This window comes from Rattus rattus, chromosome 4 (assembly GCF_011064425.1).
Source record: "Rattus rattus isolate New Zealand chromosome 4, Rrattus_CSIRO_v1, whole genome shotgun sequence".
Lineage (NCBI taxonomy): Eukaryota > Metazoa > Chordata > Mammalia > Rodentia > Muridae > Rattus > Rattus rattus.
Window position 1 is genome coordinate 177,048,019 of NC_046157.1, and position 14,582 is coordinate 177,062,600.

Consider the following 14,582-nt stretch of genomic DNA (forward strand, 5'->3'; position numbering starts at 1 on the left):
GGCTCCCTTAAGAAACTTCTGGAAGCTCCAAGGAATCTGACCTGGTCGGCCCCACTGCTAGATATGTATTGCCTTCAGAGACTTGAATTACAAAAATCTCCCACAGCAAACCTTCTCATGAGACATTTTCCCCCCCTTAAAAAAATTCTGACACGGTTTGTAAAACTGCCACTCTAAAAGAGGTCATTTTTATCATTAATGGGCTTTTAAAACTGATTTGGTACTCAGCTAAATAAATAGGAAGTGAAGGGGGGGAAAGCTTAAAATACATTATTCTTGACAGGAATCAAATGAATGCTTAGAATTCTGGTACTTTTTGCAGGGTGGCCTACTACACCGAGAACAAAGAAGCATAAACGCTTGAGAAGATCCCCCACTGTAGAGGTATTGTTCTCTACGTATAGTTTGCACATGGCTGAGTTTCCAAGAGGGTGAACGTGACACTCATGGCGTCTTTGTGACATCCTGCCTACCTTCATGGGCAGCTGGTGTCTAGTTGTGGTGAAGTGGCATAAACACAGAACCTTCAGGAGAAATAGTGTTTTGAAATTCTGTCGGTTTACATAATTCTCATCTTTACAGGGGAGTGAGCCATATTGACATTTTGGCAGGTCCTTTAAAGACTAAAATGATATAATGTGTGTGTGTGGGGGGGAAATCGCTGCCTCCAGTGTAGAATCCAGAAGTTCTGGGTGATACTGAGTTGGTAGTGAGGGAGGGTTGCTTTCTCTTGGTGACCACTACTTCCTTATCTAACTGTGACCTCGAGACAGTTATGTGAATGCTTTCAGTTTCATATGAAATGCTGTCAGGTAAAAGGTACAGTACTGTGTCAAACTTTATACCTATCTATCTATCTATCCATCCATCCATTATCTATCTATTCATCCTCTATCTATCTATCTATCTATCTATCTATCTATCTATCTATCTATCTATCTATTCATCCATTATCTATCTACCTACCTACCTATCATCTCTCTCTCTCTCTCTTTCTCTCTCTCTCTCTATATATATGTGTGTGTGTGTGTGTGTGTGTGTATACAGTTATAGATACAGAGAGAGCTTATATATTTGCATACATACGATTTGCATGTGTGTTTGTTTTTCGTGAGTAGCTTTACTGAATTCACATTCCACATAGCCCATCCATTTAGAACGTACATGCCCAAGATGTCATTACATCCATGGCTATGTCTAACTATCACCACAGTCAAACTGAGGACATTTTCACTACCTTAAAAAGAGCAGCCCTGTTGTTCACCCATGTGTTTTCTATCTCCCTATCCCCAAACTCCAGTTCTAAGACAGGCCTGTTCCACTTCCTCTAATCCTCTACAGATCATTGTTTCTGGACAGAAACAAGGAACTAATAACACATGAATAGCCATCTGTATACGTGGGTCCTTTCCAAGATTTAGGCATGCTGTAGTCAATATATTCCCGTGTGTGGATATGCCATGCTGTACTAAATATATTCCTGTGTGTGGATATGCCATGCTGTAGCAAATATATTCCCATGTGTGGATATGTCATGCTATAGTAAATATATTCCTGTGTGTGGATATTCCGTGCTGTAGTAAATATATTCCTATGTGTGGATATGCCATGCTGTAGTCAATATATTCCCAGGTGTGGATATGCCATGCTGTAATAAATATATTTACTACATAAATATAGATAGATAGATAGATAGATAGATAGATAGATAGATAGATAGATAATGGATGGATGGTATACATCCGTCCATTGCACACATGAGAAATAGCTCTATTATCTAGGATAATTTTGCTTGGCGCCCAGTCTAATGAACCAGCAAACTGTTTTGCAAACTGGTTTGCACTGGTTTACATTCTTTCCCCCGTTTATTGTTTATTCACTTTACATCCTGATCACAGCCCCCCTCTCTTCCCAGCCCCTCTTCACGTGGCTCCTCCCCCCATTCCTCCCTTCTCCTCTGATAAGGAAGAGGCCCTCCTGGGTACCAACCCACTCTGGGGCAACAAACACTGCAGGACTAGGCACATCTCCCACTGAGGCCAGACAAGGCAGCCTGGTTAGGGGAATGGGATCCATAGGCAGGCAGCAGAGTCAGGGACAGCCCTCGATTCAGTTGTTGGGGTTCCTGCATGAAGAACTTGAAGAAGCTGCACATCTGGTACATCTGTACTGGGGACCTAGATCCAGCCCATGTATGCTCTTTGGCTGGTGCTTCAGTCTCTAAGAGCCCCCTGTAGACAGGCAGGACTCCCAGTGGAGGGATAAGGACACCAACCGACCACAAAATCTTCAACTCAGAATTTGTCCTATTTAAAACAAATGCAGGGACAAAGTTGGAGCAGAGACTGAGGGGTGGCCAACCAATGACCGGCCCAACTCGAGACCCATCGCATGGGCAAGCACCAATCCTTTACACTATTGATGATTCTCTGTTATGCTTGCAGACAGGAGCCTAGGGTAACGGTCCTCTGAGAGGCTCCACCCAGCAGCTGACTGAGACAGATGCAGAGACCCACACCTAAGTAGCAGACAGGGTGTGGGGAGTCTTGTGGAAGAGTTGGAGGAAGGATCGAAGGACCCAGAGGGGATAGGGATTATTTTGCATTCTTAATAACAAGACACAATGGTTTTACTTTAGGACATGGCTCTCCCCGCTTGTTTTCTGACTTCTTGCTGCCTGCCTTACTGGGTGTGAAGTTGCTATCTCATGATCCTGATTTGCATTTTTTCTGAAGGACAGCCATGAACATCTTTCTATAAGTTATTAGACTTTTTCTTGATATATCTATGCATACCTTCGCCCAAATTAAAATTATGTTTTCTTTTTCAATCTCAGAGCTCTTTATATTGATTTTGATCACAGGCACATGGAAATTAAACAGGACATCCCTAAATAACCCAGGAAGAATATATTTGATATACGTGTGTGTATTGCAATGTTTGATTCCATTCCATTGTCTTTCATTTTCTTGATAATATTCATTATTTTACTAAGCTTGTGATTGTGTTTTTTTTATTTTTATGACAAAAGCTCATTGTGCAGTCCAGGGTGACCTCTAACCCCGCCGCCTTCTTGTTTCAGCCTCCCCAAATGCTGGTCTTACAGGTATGCACCATCACTTCCAGATTGATAATATTCTTCGATGTACAGACATTTTTACTTTTGCTGGGTATGGTAGTATACAGCTTCAATCCTAGGACTTGTGATTTCAAGTCCAGCCTGGTCTACATAGCCAGTTCCAAGATGGCTGGAAATACACCATGAGACCCTGCCTCAAAAATGAAACAAAACATTTTTTTAAACTATGAAACCAGGCTCGATTGGCATCCTCTGTCGTGCCTCAGTTTCCCTTCTTGCCTCCACCAAATTCTGGGATTATAGACATGTGTCACCGTGCCCACTGTTTTCAATTGGTCTTTTAGGGGGAACCGTGGCCTCTTCAATCTTGTCTTGATGGAGTTCACTTGATCCAGTTTTTCTTCGCCGCTCATGCGTCCCTGTTATGTAAGGATTTCTCGCCAAACATGGCCATGAAGGTTTGTGCTACATTTTCTTCTAAGAGTCTGACTGTTTTAGCACTTGCACTGAGATCGCTGATCTATTCTGAGTTAATTCCTGTTCATGGTATATGGTCCAATTTAATCCTCCCCTCCCCCACCCCATGTGTAGATCCAGTTTTTTCCAGCACTGTGTGGAAAGCTTGTTCTTTCCCCATATGACTGTGTGGATGTCCTTGTGGAATTCAGTTAGCAATAGATGCGTGAGACCTCATTCGATATATTTAAACATGCCGGTGTAAGCCTGCCTGTTTAGCCTTGCTTTGTGGTTACGTTTTAAAGTTAGGAAATGTAACCCTTCCCACTTAACCCGTTTTGGTGACTGTTTTTGCCATTCTGAGTCATTTCCCTTTCCTTTGCAAAACGTAGAGTCAGCCGGTCAGTTTCATTTACATACTAAGTCACCTGGGGTTTAAGAAAGATGGAGCCACAGTTAGTGAATGGTATTTTGTAGTGACCATTGCTTTGGGGTTGGCTTGACACGAATCCACCAGACAAATGCTTCTCGGTGGTACTAACAATGACAAAGATGGACGCATCTTGAAAAGGACAGATCCTCTGTATCTGTGACCCTGAACAGGGGAGGCAGACCCTGGATCCACACCAGAATCCAAATGGAAACTAGTCAAGGGATTGCCTGGCCAGAATACTGCTGTCCATTCCATTTGGCTCAAAGTGTCTCCTGGAGTTCCTCACACTTTCTTCCTGGGTTATTTAGCAATGTCCTATTTAATTTCCACGTGCCTGTGAATGTCTCATTTTTTTTCTTGCCATCGATTTTAGTCTGGTTGCATCGTGGTCTATATTTCATAACCATTTTCATCTACTAAGATTTGTTTTATGAACTCGGGCGCATCTCATCTCGAACGACGTCTCAGGTGTACGTTAGAATGCCTATTTGTGGCTGCTCAGTGAGTGTTCCACGGGTGTCTAAGACCTTGGTGCTGTTTGCGAGTCTTGTATTTACTCTGCCCTCAGCCCATTTTGCCAGTCATTGGAAGTGGGACACTGAGGCCCCAGACCCTATTGTTAAGCTGCCACCGAGCCATTTCCTGTAAGGTGAAACGTGTCCCAGCGGAGGGAGGCTCAAGACACTGGAAGCTGACGACCAGCCACACCTGGCCATTTAAAAAGCTCTTTTCATTTTGTTTGAGCTGTGACAATTCCAGCAACTACAGTTGTTTGGTCTCTATAAATAAATGAACATGTTTCTCTAGATTCTTGCCTTCTCTGCCCCACGGACCCCAAGCAATGGCCAGCCAGGAAGGACGTCTGTAGATCATGTGACACTCTTTAACTAAGTCTACATCCATTGTCCCTAGCACTGGGGAACTGCAGATCCTTTCCTGCCCAATACCACCCTGACTGTAAGGAGTGTGGGCTTGGATTCTTACAGAACTCTCTGCAGATTCCTCTTCCAAATCAAAGCTCACAGTGCCACCTCAAGTCACTCAGCTTTGTCTATCTTTCCTTCTCCGTGTCCTGCCCTTGATGAAACTGAACAAGACTCATGATGCTTAGAAAGTTGCAAGACTCATAAGTCCCACACTCAAGGTGACAGAAGCAGTCAACGGTAGCTGCTACAGGTTGTGCAGGGAGACCCAGGGGTGCAGCTTATAGAACAACTGTTGCCGGGCCACTCGATAAGCTTCCTAGCCCTCCGAGGCATGCTTGATAAGCATTGTTGCATTGGTCTGTTGTCAATGCTCTAAGAAAATGGACATTTTTTTCATGTGTCTTTTAAAGAGTCATGTCACAGCTGTCAGTGCTTCTCTTACTGTATGTCAGTTTTCCATCATGTTTTTGAGTATACTTAATATATATGCATGCGTGCATATATACATATATTATTGTTGTGCCACTCAATTAGCATATGTATTAATAAAATGTCCTCTTTTATCCCTAGTTACTCTTTGGTTGTCTTAAAGTAAAATTTAACAGAAATGTGGTGGGTCAGCCCAGCTTTCTCACTGGAGTGCAGGAAACAAAGGCTTTTCTACGTCTCACTTGCATTTCTCCGCATCTGTGCATCTGAAGTCCATCTCCCGTGAGCAGCTTATACTTGGCCCTCATTTCTGTTCCTGAGCCTACCTGTCTTTCCTTCCTGGCTGGACTATGTAACGCTCTCACGTCCGATGCTGTTATCACAGAGTTGGGTTTCCATTCTCTACTGTGTCCTTTCGTGAGCACCATGTGGGGTTATAGACCCTCCACTTGAGTTCTCCAAAAGGCTTAAGTTTAGGAACTATGATAAATGGAGAGAAAAAAGGAAAACAGAGTTAGGTGTGCCTGATAGAGATTATAGTCCTATAAGGCAAATGCAGTCTACAGAAGGAAAAGAGAGAAGGAAAGGGAACCACAGGCAAACAGAGAAAAAACATATCGCAATGGGCAGAAGGCTAAAATTAAAAACCAGAAACCTCCAGAACCTTATGATAGCTTGAAGAAATATTTCAAGGCAATAACCCCTGCCAGACCAAAATGAAATTCTTTGTAATATAGACAGTAGGATGGCTGATCTGTGTTTATGACATTTATCTTTATGAATTCATATGAGATCATAGGGACAAAGGCTAGACTCATCTTGACATTATCTTGCCTCTCTTCATGAAGAGAAATGTCAGGGTCATAATAAAGACAAGGTGTCTTTCATAGGCACATGCTCCTTTTTATATTATATTGGGAAATTACAATTTAAAAATCTGCCTAGTTTCAGAAACTGTCCTGATTAATAAAAAAAAAAGATGAGGGAAAATATCTTCATTTTCACTGAAAAAACAATGGTTATGAGTGTTCAGATCAGTCCTGTTTGGCTTGGAGGAAAAAAGTCTCAACTTTCATATGTACTTGGATATCTTTTCAGTACAGGGAATCCATAGCAAGTGAATTAATTGTGGAGGTCACGCTGTGGGGATCTACTTAAGAGCAGTTAATCTCATCGCCATATCATACCTCTGCTTCTCTGATCAGCTCTCCTCTGCATTTCATTCTGAGTCTGTGAAACCTGTCATCATCAGTGGGTGGGTCCTAGGCAAAGCACATTGGCCTTTCTGAACCTTCTTGTCTGTCAATTTCCAGTTTCCCTGGTGGTAGGAACAGATGGAGAGAGAGAATATGTGTGTCGTGGGTTGCATGTGTGTGTGTGAACATATGTGTGAGTGGACATGTGCGAGGATACCTGTGTGCGTGCATGCACAAGTGTGTGAATATATTTGTGTACACACATGTATGTGTATGCTGTGAAAAGATGTTGGCGCTGTTGGGAGCAAGAGCCTGGAATATCTTTGCCTCTAGGCTCTACGGGGTATGTATGTAATCAGCAGAAGGGACACATAGGGAAAGGAATTCCAAGTTTTAAGGATTCACAGGGAGAGAGCTTCAAGTTATTTTTTTAAGAAGCAATAATGGGTCACCAGTCCCCCACACTCGTTGGTAATACATGTGAAGTTGTTGTTAAGTGTACCAAGTTCCCACTCTGGTTGTGCATTTGTTCTGCAAAATTGTATAGCTCACACTTTCTGAATCTTTCTCAGTGAAGCACTGCACCAGCTCCTGCGTCTCTCACTGCTCATCAGCAACCCACACCAAAGACGTCTCCCATTTGTTTGAGTCGTAGTGAAAGCTAACACACAACCTCAAAGCTACTCCCTGAAGGACACCTTCTGCCGCTCAGTGTGGCACCAGCTACTGTCCTTGCATCAAAATGATCTGAGTACCATTCTTGAGTTTGCCTTTCCTGACAATGGCATCTAGTGCTAATTTCTCCAGGCTGTTCCACTAAAACATATGCTGTTTGCCACAGAGGCTCTCTCACCAAGATGATTGTGTCCAGCATCCGTTCCAGCTGGGATGGTACAGCAAAGCCGCTGACTCACGCTGGGGATGAGGGCTCGCCCGAGCGGAAGGCTGATTCCCTTTTCCTCTTGCTCTTGTGATTTGAGGAGAGGTGCAGTGATGTGCAAGTTATGTTCCCACGGATTTGAAATTGAAGCTCACAACTCAGCTAGGAGCCATGGATGAAGACAGAGTCTTCAAAGCAGAGGAGGATCTAGAGGACACGTCAGGAGGAAGCAGGTCAAGAACAGGGAAGGGGAAAGTGAACAGGAGAGGTTTGTGAAGTGCAGGCAGGGGCAGCCTCCAGGGGAGGGAGAGAAGAGCTGAGAGTGAGGAAGGTGCTGTCAGGGGGTACACTTAGGACATCGATCCAGCAAACAGCATTATAGGTAAGGATTCTGTTGTTTTATTTTAATAGCTCATTGGACACACAGTCCATTGGATTAGACTCGCAAAATGAATACCATATATCATATTGTAATAAGGAAGAAAAGGAATGTATCAAAGCTGAGATGGTATCTATTGAACGGAGGAAGAATTACTAATTAAGATCAAGAGTGCTGGATAGCTCGGAGAGACAGGCCACGAATCGGTGTCTGCCAGCTTCACCACTCTCAGAGTGTTCGCATGAAGTCAAATGTCATCAATGTTTTAAGCACTGTTCCAGCCGATTACAATCGTGGGGATATGGCTTGCCATCTTCAGTTACAGGCAGTATATATCATACACAGCAAACCCCCTGCTGACAAAGAGAAGAGGAGCCTGTACTGCCCATATTGGGGAACATGGAGGGCACTCCATCTGAAATGCCAACTGCTCTGGTGTAGATGTGTCTCTCCCAGAGGCCCATGGGTTAAAGGTTTGGTTTCTGTTCTACTTTGATTTCTGTTGTGGTGATAAACACGGTGACTAAATGCAGCCTAGGAGAAAGGGTCTATTTCATCTTAGGCTCCCTGGTCGCAATCTATCATTAACAGAAACCAAGTAGGAACTCCAGCAGCAAACATGGAGGGCCACACCAGCTTGCTCTGTGGCTCATGCCCAGCTAACTCATGTTCTCTTCTCATACAATACATCCCTGCCACAGTTTCCCCTTCATCCTCTCTTAGTACTGCTCCCCACCTCCCAGATCCACTTCTCCTCTGTTTCTCTTCAGAGAAAAGTAGGCCTCTCAGGGATACCAACCAAAACCAGCATAACAAGTTACAATAAGCCTAGGTACAAACTTTCATACCAAGGCTGGATAAGGCAACCCAGTAGGAGGAAAATGTTCCTAAGAACAGGCAAAAGAGTCAGACGCACACACCCTCAACTTCCATTGTTAAGAGTGCCACAAGGACACTAAGCTACACAACCAAAACATATATTCATCTAATTTTAATATATAGCCCAGACCCATTTACCTGCCTAGGAATGGTGTTGCCCACAGTGGACTGTACCATCCCTCATCAATTAATGACCAATAGAGTCCCTCTCAGTCATGGCCACAGACCAATCACATTGAGACAATGCTTCAGCTGAGGCTTCCTCTTCTCAGGTGACTTTAAGATGACACTAACTAACCAGCACTCTCTCACCTATGTGACTAGTGGGAGGCTCACCAATCCCTAAGAAGGGATTATAGTTAGAAGTCCTTCTGTCATATGAAAGAATCCTTGGATACTGGGGTCCTAGACCCTCTTCCACTTTTGCTTACTGGCTGCTATGTTCTGAGAAGTTTGCTCTGTTCTGTGCTCTGTACCACAGCATGATGGCTCTCTATAGACCATGATAGCTGAAACCCACACAGCTGCAGGCCAAGTCAACTTGCTCTCTTTGTAAAAGGATCAAGTCAAGGGTTTTGTCACACAAACCTACATAGCAGACCAACAGACCTAACTCCTTACACTTTAAGACTTTATCACCATGGCTTTTAAAGAATTTCCTTTTGATGCTTTCTAAATGTTTGGAAACAGGAGGAAAAGTGAAATGAATTCTCTCACCACAGCATAGGTAGTTTCTGGGGCTTAGGAAGGGTTCCAAGCTTTCAATGTCTTCTTTTTCCTTAGCTTAATAAACCCCTATTTAATGGATACTGTAAGAAAAACTTGGACAGCCCACATTTAAGTGTTATAATGTCTATGCAGTCATGCCCCTATCCTTGAAAACACCCATAGGTGATTTTTGGCAAAGTCTTTGAAACATGGCTGGTTGTCACATGGGGAAGGGAACTGCTGGCACCTGCTGTGTAGAGGTCAGGAATGCTAACAACCCTGGAAATTCATGGAATGGCCCCAGGCAGAAAGAACTGTTAAAGTGTCAAGACTGAGAAATGTTGGTAAACCACATAGTTATGCCAATGGGTCTGCCCTTTAAACTCTCAGCAAACATTACTAATTTTCTCCTGTGTCGTATCTTGGGCACCACATTGCAGAAATGAGAGATCACCCTGGCCTCTATGAATTTGCCAATTTGAAGAAGGACAACACATATCAACATTCAGAGCAAAGCTATATTATCCCAGGGGTAGACCAGATATCCAAAAGCAGGTGTACAGGAATGGACTCACAGTAGATGGATGGAGAAGGGGATGAGGTAAGGTACAGGAAGGTAGGGGAAAGGGAAAGTAATTTGTATGGGACATGAATAGAGCAGGGGATGAGGTAAGGCACAGGAAGATAGGGCAAAAGGAAAGTGGTTTGTATGGGACAAAAAGTCAACATCTGGGACAAGACTTAAGTGGGACAGTATTTGAAGGGTTAGACTGCGAAAGGTCAGGTAAGCAAGCTAAAAAGGCTTGTCAGTTGCATCCTGTCCAGCCGTTTCTCCTTACAGCATTTTCCAGCAAAAGGAAAGCACTCAGGGTTTTGAAGCTGGAAAAGTCACAGTTGGAGAAACACAAAGCGGCAGTGTAGGCCGGGTGTCTCATAGCTCTGCCCGCACAGCCACCTGGTACAAGGGCAAACACAATCACAATGGCTGTCCATGGCCTCAGGCAGTGGTTCTCATTAACTCCCATGGTGGCAGAGTCTGCCTGTCCCAGATGTCTGTCTTGCTGTTAATCACTCATGTCCTTCCTTGTGTTTATGGCTGTGCGTTTATTACTGTTTCTGAGCTATGATTCGAAGTAGTCTTAATGGCAGTTAATTTGGGGTATCATGAACATTAGCAGAATCACCTAGGGATGGCAGCACTGGGGATTCAGAGGGAAGGGGTGACCAGGGGGTGATGTCTGTGTTCATCATCTTGACTATGCTGATGATTGCACAATGTGGGCGTAGGCCAAAGCCTACGTATAGTATAGTTTATTTCATATAACTTTCAGGTTTGGGATTGAAGTAAGAGCTTTTTGGGGATTAAGCCTGCATTCTACCCCTGAGGTATACGTTACCCTCACAATCCGGGTATTTTAAATTGGCAGAATTTAATGCACGTCAGCTGTTCATTTATAATTCTGTACAATTTAATTGGTTTAAAGCTTTTACCAGTCCCAAACATCTTACACCTGTATTGAATCCTCTATCAAGCCAGGGCGTGAGATGCTATCTTTGGTTTCACGTACAATAGGATAGATTGAGGTAAAGCGGAGATTAGCCAGCCCAGTCGGGGATTCAGAACACAAAGCAGTTCTCTGGATCCAGTGTGTGCGTAATCGCTACTTGAATTCATCTCGATATCAGAGGCCTCTTTCCTTTGCCAAAGGGAAAGGGAAACAGAGTGCCCACTGACGTCTGACACCGGCCTGCATTTACTATGTCCTATGGGCCATATTGTAGGTTGCTCTATGGAGGATTTCATAGAGGGTGGCCTTAGTCTGTTTTGTTTCTGAGATGTGATATAATGACCGTGACCAAAAGAAACCTGAGGAGAAAGGGTTTACTTGGCTAACACATTCTGATCACAGTCCATGATTGAGGAAAGCCTGGGCAGGACTTCAGGTAGGGAGGAACCTGGAGGCAGGAAACAGGCTGTGGCAGAGTGCACGCTCACTGGCTAGCCCCACCCACTTTATTACACTGCAGGGACCACTTGCCCAGGGATGGTTCACCTCAGGTTGGACCCTCCCACATCGATCATTAATCAGGAAAATACCCCACAGATTTGTCTATGGGATGATCTGATGGAAGCATTTTCTCCATCGAGGTTTTGTCTTCCCATATGACCCGAGTTTGTGTCAAGCTGGAAAACAAATATACAAACAGAACAAAACCAAAACCCAAACATCAAGTTCAAGAATCCCAGAAGAAGAACTGAGCTAGGGCTCTGGGATAGCAGCCAGTGGGATCCTGGCTTTTGCCTTGACCATAGCTTTGGGAGAGCCAGTGAGAAAGACACTCAGCTCAACTGTGCTGGATTCCCCACTGAAACTAAGACAGTAGAGTTCAGGTTTGAGAGGCTCTAAGTCTTAGGATTATTGGTTGCCCAGCTATAGATAGCTATTAAGGACTGCTGTCACGGAAAGATGACTTATCCTGCTGCGTAGAACAAAGTATGCAACTTCCTCGTGGCTGACCATTGCACTGAAGGGAAAGATTTGTAGTCAGGCCCAGAAGCCAAAGTTCTGACATAGCCTTTGACTTATGCAGTCAAACTGCCTGCAGGTCCCAAAGTTTGGCAAGTGATTGCTCTTCCTACAACAGCAATTACAATTTCCTCTTTATACGTGGTACGTTGGCCCATATTAGAATTACTTACTTTTCCTCTAGCTTCCAAAGCCCAGAAAAACAGGGGGGGTGTAGGGGGAAGCACCCAGAAATCAGGACGTAAAGTAGACATGAGAAGGCACATAGACGGAGAACACAGAAAAATTCTCACGGGATTTGTTGGCTTGAAAGAGACAAAACCATTCTGCAGTGGAATCTGGAGCTTGCCTGCACAGGCATGGAAGATATTCTTTGTAAGAGAATTGGGCTGATTGGAGCTGGGAAGCTACATCTCTAGCTGGAGGGAATAATGGTAGAGCCTTAGGTAAAAGGAGGCTGTTGCTATTTCAGGCCAATCAACACAAGCAGCCTGAGGCATAGGCAGATTCCGACGGCCCTGCTCCCATGGGTACCCATCATGCAATAGCCTCTGGGTACATTTACAAATATTATTTTTAGATGTCATTTTTTCCCCTTTGCTTTCAGAACTTCTAGCTGCAACATCACTGTATTCTCCCGCCTTAAATTCACTCCTTTCCCCTCTACCCCATGGAACATCAGAAAGTCTGTGGTGAAACTGCATCCACTCTGCTCAAAATTTCTGTGAAGTCGCCTCTCCCAAGTGTTGTTTCTATTTTTCCTCTGCAGCATGGGTTGCTTGGATTAAGAGAGTTGAAAAGGGAGGAAGGCTTTGTTAAGAGTTGGAACAGTGGGAAATATTTAACGATACGTAAATCCTGCAGGCAGATGTGAGACTAAAGGGGGAGGAGGGGGGCACTCTGCTCTTTTAAACAAGGAAATGTACTGAAATGCCCTCATTAGCTCTTGGAGTGTTCTAGAGTTGGCAGTTGCCTGCTGGGAGTCTGGGTTAAGTTTCTCTGGGGGTATAACTGAATTGTACAACCTCTTGCAGAGGAAGACAAGAGAAGAGCATCTTGCTCTCTCGGTTTGCAAAACTCAGAGATGGGGAGGGGAAAGTCCTCCTTACCTCATTCTCAGGGAAGATGAGGACAGGTTGCCCGAAGCCAGACAGGTACGAGTTGGTAACAGCAGGGAAAGCTGGTGTAGCAGAGCAAGCCAGAGGCCACACGTTACCTTGTAAAAGTATGCTTGAAAGAGGGGGATTTATGATGCTTAGGACTGTGGGCGGTAGTGTAGAAGGACATCATGCAAGAGAAGGAGACATGACCCATGAACCTGTCCTCCCTAAGTCTTCATGTTAGTGACCCTCATTGGACTTCACCCATCCCCCCACTTAACCCTCCCTTCCTATCACTCCTCAGTCCCCTTCATAGCTCTAGCATTCTGCTATCTGCCATCCCTTAAGATCTTTCTTCCCACTCCTTAGCCATGCCTTCCATTCTTTTGGATTCTAAACACTCCAAGCTAAATATGGAGATATAAAGGTTGAACATGTGACTAGCATCCACATGTGACTGAGAACATGTGGCATTTGTCTTTCTGGGTCTGGGTTACTTCCCTCAGCCTGACAGTTTCCAGATTCTTCCATTTACTTGCAAATTTCACACATTTTTTTGTGTTTATTTACAGTTTAATAAAATTCCGTCGTTATAGTCTATTCACAAGTTGATGAACATCTATGTCCTAGCTATCGTGATTAGAGCAGTAAATCATACAGTTGAACATGTCTCTGCTGTAGGCCATAGTCCTTCAGTTGCTATGCCCAGGAGTGGTATAGTTGGGTCCTATGGTAAATATATTTCTAGCTCGAGTAATTGCCACACTGATTTCCATATGACCTGGACTGGTTTGCACTGCCACAGACAATGCATGAGACCCTCCCAACCCCAACCTTTCTCTCACATCTTTGCCTGCACTTTTGGTTTTTTTGGTTTTCTATTCTGAATAGTATAAGATGAAATCTCAAAGTAGTTTTAATTTGAATTTCCCTGACAGCTAAGGATAGTGAACACTTTTAAAAAAACTGTTTTGAGACAGGATCTTCCTAGGTAGCCCAGACTATCTTAGAACTCCTTATCCAGATTGGGCTGACCTCAAACTCACAGAGATCCACCTTCCTCTGCCTAGAGAGTACTGGAATTAGATGTGGTATGGCACCTTCTAAAAAACATTTCTTAGCCATTGTTTTTTTCCCCATTCAAGAAATTCTTTGTTCAGTTCTATATCTCACTTTTTCTCTGTTGAGACAGGGTCTTACTATGCAGCCCTGGCTGTCCCCTGGCCTCAAACTCAAAAAGATCTGCCTACCTCTGCCTCCTGAGTGATGGGAGGGTCATCCCCAAATGGATTGATGCCCATTATAAAGGGATTTGACTACGTAGCTTGGGTCCTTGATCTCTCTCTCTCTCTCTCTCTCTCTCTCTCTCTCTCTCTCTCTCTGCCATGGGATGGATACCCTTTGAAAGTGCCGTTCTTCTTCTAAGTCTCTAGAACTATAAGAAATAAGTTTCTGTTTATTAGAAATTACTTGGTCTGTGATATTCTATTATAGCAGGATATAATTTTTCAATAGAAATAACAAAATAGACAAAATTCTCATGCTGGTAGAGCAATAGTTCTAGTCACAGAAAACAGTACACACACACA